Genomic DNA, 7,139 nt, shown 5'->3' on the forward strand with positions numbered 1-7,139 from the left:
CAATAGTGTCGTGGTCCCGGGCTAACAAAAACTCACATATTGTTTTTACTCAGAGTATAGACCAGTGTTAAGGTGATACATCAGTGAAACGGCAAATAAATTTCGACTAAAGGCGCAATGAAATTTTGGACTCACTCGCATTCTGAGAGAGAACGTCGAGCTGGAACCACGTCACTTTGTTTCATGATGGTGACGGGCGTATTAATTCTTAAATCGTGTAAAGATTAAAAACGTTACCCATTTACCTAAAAAAGAAAACATGTCAATGAATATATTATTATTGTTACTAATTGAACATACGTTTAAGTGCCCACCACCACCCGTCATATATGCACGGCCGCTTTCTATGACGCTTTAAACGTGTCTGAAAGAAGTGATTTTAAGTGCTCATTCCGTTCCGAGACGGAGCCGCACGGGACTGATGCTGCAACCATGCACCGTAGTGCTTAAAGAAGAAATTTAAGAGAGAAAATGTTTGTTTTTTGGACTGGCTCTGCTGTCCGCTGACGTTAGGCGCTTTGTGTACCCGCATACTGAGTGTCACGAATTGAAATGGATGAGTCTACAGAAAAGTCGGGACTATCCCGCTCCCAATACGACGTTGCAAATTTCTCAAATGCCGCAAAGTTGGCCTCGGCTGCTACCAGATCTCCATCACAAATTGGGCCCGTGTGAGGACGGATCCTGGCAAACAGCTCCGCTCGTTCGAATTCCATAATCGGGCAATCCCAGAGGATGTGTTCAACATCTTGGTGGTCATGCCCGCAGGTACAACCCGGCCCATCTAATATCAAGCCAAACTCGTGGAGTCCGGCGGCAAAGTTGCCATGGCCGGTGAGGAACTGGCTAATCCAGTGCGAAGGTTGGAATCTTCTAGTTTGGTGCCTGTAGAATACGTCTGGAAAAAAACGGTAAGTGTGCCGCCTCTTGGGGGAAGGTGGTCCACCTCGCCTGCCATGCCGCAAATGCGGTCTTGTACACAATGTCTCTTACAGTCTTCCTGTAAGGAACGTCTTCGGATCTCTGCGGTGGTGTCAGATGGACACCGGCGACTGTTGTGCTGATCCCCCTCAAGAGGAGGGTGATCGATCCTCTGACTTGGACGTGCAGATCGAGGGGTAGCACCCCTGCGAGTACCGCAAGCGCGTCAGTAGAAGTTGTGCGGTAGGCTTTGGTAAGCGAGATCAGCGCAAGTTACTGCCCGCTTAGTAGTGCACGTCTCACGAGAGTTAAGGAGTTTACTCGGGAATGCCAAATGCTGGAGGCGTAACCGGCAATTCCCATGAAAATTGCGCCGTATGCAACCTTAAGGGCTCTAGGTTTAAGTTCCCAATTGCTGCCAATTCTATGATAGGCCGAATTGGCTTTAGAGACGGCCGTCTTGGCGTGGTAAACGAAAGACAGCTTGTCATCAAGAATTACTCCCATATACGTAACCTTTTCGGAGAAATGCACTGGCCAAAACGAACCGTGGGCGGCCGTCGAGTTATGTTGACCCGAGAACTACCCCTGAGGAGGACAGCTTCCGTCTTGCTCGGGGCAAAGGTCAGCTTGTTCAGCAACCCCCAATTAAGGATTCTGCCCAAGGCGTCCGTGGTTGCACGCTCAAGTGCTGGTCGGTTCGTCGCCCCAACAAGCAGGAGCAAGTCGTCGGCGTACGCAACGAACGTGCAGCCCGGAGGCAGTGGCAGGGACAGAACGTCGTCAAACAGGATGTTTCACAGAAGGTGTCCCAGGTCAGAGCCCTGGGGACACCCCGTGGTGGTCCTCCTGTGAATCAGGCTGGGGCCGGAGTCGTAGGTTATCTCCCTATTGCTGAAGTAGCTTTGAACCAAGGCACAGAGGTCCCCGGGAATCTGTTTTAGCCGAAGCTTTGCCAGAACCAAGGGCCACCACGCAGTATCAAACGCGCCCGCGATGTCAAGAAAAATCCCGGCAACCAGGTCCTTGCCAGAGCTCTCCAGAGAATCGATCACAAAGCAAATCGCATCTTCGGTGGACTTTCCGGGTCTAAACTCAAATTGTTTTTGTGAGATTGGACAGTTTTCCGACAAGTGGGACTCAATCCTGCTGTTTATCAATCTTTCCAATATCTTCCCAAAGACGGGAAAGAGCGTAATCGGTCTATACGCTTTCGGGTCACAATGAGGGCGACTGCCGGCTTTGGGGATCACCGTGAGGTGACCCTTTTTCCAGCAGTCGGGGAATATGCCACTACTCATGCAATATTTGTAGAGTTGCGTGATCTCGTGTGAGGCAAAAGACCACGCCCTTCTCGCTAGCTCGTTATCTATGCAGTCAAGCCCCGGGGCTTTGCCAATCGGGAGGCTGGCAAACAGGATCCCTAGTTCGGACATGGTAGTGGCTGCGGATCGCGGAGTGTTTAAGGGGAGCAGCGCATAGACGCGAAGCTGCTGAAATCGGTCGTTATCAATGTCGAGCGACTCGTTGTCCTGCGGGATAAGAGCATCCAACAGGACTGTGGCGGACTCTTTAGAGCTATTGGTGAACGATCTGTCGGGGCGCCGTACCGCCGACATGACTTTTCCAAGCCGTGAACCCAGCTTCATCACGCGGAAGGGGGGGTCTCACGGATCATTGCCACCCATTTCAGTGACGAACTCTCTCCAGTGCACCTTCTTAGCCTTACTGATTGCCTTTTTGAACTTGAGTCTAGTGGTCCTGTAGGTGACCGCAAGCGGATGGTCCGCGTGCGGCGACCCCTCCAGCGATCTTCGCGCTGCTTGTAAGGCCCTTCTGGCTCTCCTCATTGCGTATCTCAGTCTTTTCAGTCTCGGCTTCCACCAGGGTGCGAGGTTCGGCGGTCTCGGGGTCGTCCTTCCGATAGTGCCCTCCGCTTTTTCAATCATGAGATTCGTGAGGTCTTCAGCCGCAGCGTGCATGTCCTTTGGCGGAGGGCGCGAGGAGGGAGCCATCCTGTCCAGACCCTCAGCAAACTCGCCTAACTTACTTTCAAACCTACTTGTTTATTAAATTAAGGAACGAAGCTAATCATACAGGCAGCAAAATTTATGTGAAGAGATCTTCACGCCCGTAGTAAGACGCCGCAAATTTTTTGAAAGCAAGATAATTGGCCTTAGTAGCAACCAGGTTGGACAGGCCGATGAGTCCAACAGCTGGTTGGACCGACCTGAGCATTTCCTCCCGTTCGGAGCACATACTCAGACACTCCCATAGGATGTGGTTGGCACCCTGTATTTCCCCTCCGCATGGACATGTCGGACGGCTTACAAGTCCAAGCTCAAAGAGCTTGCCAGCGAATCTACCACGACCAGTCACAAATTGACTGGTGTAATGGTCTGGAGTCAGATATTTAGTTATCTCCATTCGCCACTGTATGTCTGGAAAAAACGTATATGTGTGCCGGCCCTTGGTCGATTCGTCCCACTTTCGCTGCCAGGTCTTAATGGCCGCGTTGAGTGACATGAGTCTAATTCTGCGCCTCAATAATGTTACTCCTTCGCCAGCTAGCCGACGGGGGGAGGACGAGGTGAAAATCACCAACGTCGGCCTCCTCGCCCTTGAGGAGCAATATTGAAGCGCCGCTGACCTGAATATGCAGGTCAAGTGGGAGAATGCCGGCCAGGACCGGGAGCGCGTCAGTTGAGGTAGTACGGTAGGCCTTGGTAATGGACAGAAGCGCGATGCGCTGTCCTCTTAAAAGAGAGATTCTAAGTTTGACACTTTTGGGAATGCGCGGGCACCAAGCATTGGCGGCAAGCCCCATCCTTCACCAGCCATGGGGCCGATCCTCTGGAAGGCCACCCCAGCCTTGTAGACTTGGGTTTCGGCATGGTGTAGGAAATTTAACATTGTGTCCATTTTGACGCCTAGATAGGTGACGATCTTCGACACTTTCACTCTCGTGTCACCGAATCGGACTGTGGGTAGTCTCGAACAGCTAAGTCGTCTCGGTCCTTTGAGGACAATGGCTTCTGTCTTGGTAAGTGCGAATGATAGTCTAGTTAATCTACCCCAAGCCTCAATTGATGCTAAAGCTTCGCCAACGGTGCTCTCAATCTTCGCCCTGCTGTCGGCCTCGACCAGCAGCAGCGCATCGTCTGAGTAGGCAATGGCAGTACAGTCGGTTGGAAGCGGAATTCTAAGGAGATCGTCGAAGAGTACGTTCCAGAGAAGGAGCCCGAGGACTGAGCCCTGGGGACATCCCATGCTGGTGTTCCTCTTTATTGTGGTTGAACCAACTCGAAACTCGATCGATCTATTGGTGAAATAACTTTGAATTGACGCGAACAAATTTCTTGGTAGTCTCTTCAGCCGGAGCTTTCGAAGTATAAGAGGCCAAGACGCACTATCAAACGAACCTGCAATGTCCAGGAAAACTCCTAGGACGTATTTACGGCGAGAATTTTCAGCAATGGCAATTACGTTCCTTATGGCGTCGACTGTTGATTTGCCTCTTCTGAATCCAAATTGCTTATCGGAAAGCGGCGAGTGTGTCTCCAGGTGGGCTTCAATCCTGTGGCACAGTAGCTTCTCCAGCACTTTACCCAGAGCGGGCAAGAGTGTTAGAGGGCGGTAGGCTTTGGGGCTAGACGGTTCTCGGCTGCCAGCTTTGGGGATTACCTTAAGTAAGCCCCTCTTCCAGCAGTCGGGGAACGTGCCGCTTCTGATGCAGTCACTGAAGAGGGCTGTAATCTCTGGCGCGGCGATGGCCCATGTGCGTTTGACAAGTAGATTGTCAATGCAGTCCAGGCCCGGGGCCTTGCCAGCAATCAACGTGCGTATGATGTGGTTGATCTCCTGTTCGGAAGGCAACGATGAGTGATCCGTGTTGATGAGAAGAGAAGCCTCAAAGCGGGCCATCCTCATAGCGTCGTCATCCCTGGATTCATCATCCAGTGGGATGAGGGCCTTGAGAAGGACCGCAGCCGTTTCAGACTCAGTACTGGTGAGTCCGCCACCCGGTTTCTTGATGCCGCACAAGAGGCTCGTCGGTCTGAGTTCCAGCCTCAATGCACGGTATGGAGGACCCCAAGGGTCCGAACCTCCCTCAATCGTGACGAAGTTACGCCAGTAGTCTTTTTTGGCTTGAGTAATCGCTTTCTTGCATACCATTCGAGTGGATTTGGCCATGGTTGCAAGGGGATCGATGGAGGCAAGTGGTTGCTTGCGCAGGCGTGCACGTTGATGGGCCTTGCGTGCTTTTCTGAAAAGGTCGCCACGTCAAAGGTGACAAAGAAGAGTTATACTTTATATGGGCAGATAAATCATGAGTGTCACACGGATCCACTGACACGGGGTCTTGTGCCATTGGATGTCGATATGGGTAGAGGTGAGCTGCGGATAACGCTGCTTCCCGACGGCAAAATTATCCAGGTCAGGATCCTCAGTCACGAGATCCCGTTGTAAAAGAAAAATAATGATGTTATCAAATAATAGGTACCTACTGAACACATGACGGAAGGTAACGCGTGTATATAATAATAGTACGCGTACAAACGTAAGGCGCGCATGCCATCCCTTTCAAATATATATATATGCTAGGAATAACTTGAATGACAGCAAGCCGGTGTAATTTCATTCAAGTTAAATTTAATTCAAACTATTAACTTCGACTATTTATCGAACCCATCAAACTAATTATTGAATTCGCGACACGTGACTCTACACCAATGATACTCAACCTTTTTTTTCTTCGGGCCAAATACATATATTTGTAAAGTAACGCGGGCCGCATCACTACTGGTGTGACGAAAAAAATCATTTTTACAAAACATTTTTGAGATTTTAAGAAATATGCGTGTTTTTTTAATTAATCGTGTGCAATAGCAACACTCTTATACCAGATCTTATGTGGACCATAATGACAATCCTCTTCGGGTATCACTATCTGTGCGTCAAAATCGAAACGAATTTCAAGATATACGAAATTCCTGATCATAAATGAGTTTCGGGCCGCACATACGTTGGTACGTACACACCTATCTTTGAGAAAATAGAGATACATATATTCTTACGTTATCGGTTAAACTATTGATAGTTTTTAGATATGCTTTTTCTTGCTTGGCGTATGGCGTCAATTGATAAAGCCAATATGGTTGCAGCCACCATTTAGCCATTCTTAGACTAATGATTATTGATTCACCTGTGATTGCCTGTATATAAGATAATTTGATCTTCTTTTGAGCATTTAACTGTATTTTCATTGCAGATTCTGTAAACATATTATTTATTGAAATTAATAACCTAATACACAGTAAAAATACATTATATTTACTCGTTCACGATAATGTTAATAAATTTAGTTTTTGCACAAAATATTATTTAAGAATCTTTAGGGTAGCGAATATTTATTTATTTAAGAAAACAAAACATTGTAGACGTACACAACATGAGATTTACATTATAACAATTATTACCCTCACAAGAGACAAGAAGAGAATATAGAAAATAATATAATAAAAACAAAAAAATAAAAATAAAAACATACTTAAATACAATTTTATACAGAAAAATTAAATTTCGAATACAAAATACATAGCACGTCACCGAAAATATTGTCACATAATGGAATAAGGTGGGAATAAGGGTAGGAATGATTGTATGGATAGGAAGGTAATTGGGCGTTATGAAAAATTTATTCCAGTCAAATGTTTACATTTTGAAACGTCAGCGTGCAGGATTCGGGGTATATATTGTGTTATTGAAAATACAGAAGAAATAAGTATAGTGCATAATGGCAAGTAGTTCTAAAACAGTTCGTGGAAATGTCAGAGACATCATTCTAAAAGTATGGCAATTCTGCGATGACGAAAAAGGAAAAAACGAAATGATTATTTATATCGATAATGGAATACAACGGCCAGTCGTCATGACAGTTGTTCAGTGTTACCAAGTTGCATTTATATTACAACGCAAGTAATTTCTTATTTTTTTTAGTTTTGTTCAAAGTTATGATATAAATAAAAATTAATGTCGGATAGCAATATAAATGAATACTTACTTATTATTTGTGTATGTAAACGGATTTATAAAGAAATTTAGTATATTAATTAAACTGAAATTTACAAGTTTGAATTCCATAACATGACCTCGACTGGTTTTATTTTTACTGTAAATGGTCCTACGAGTGACACAGAATCGGATGATAGTCTATC

The sequence above is a fragment of the Rhyacophila brunnea genome, unplaced genomic scaffold (genome assembly GCF_057557595.1).
Source record: "Rhyacophila brunnea isolate RB1 unplaced genomic scaffold, BYU_Rbru_1.0 scaffold_3, whole genome shotgun sequence".
In the NCBI taxonomy this organism is placed as follows: Eukaryota; Metazoa; Arthropoda; class Insecta; order Trichoptera; family Rhyacophilidae; genus Rhyacophila; species Rhyacophila brunnea.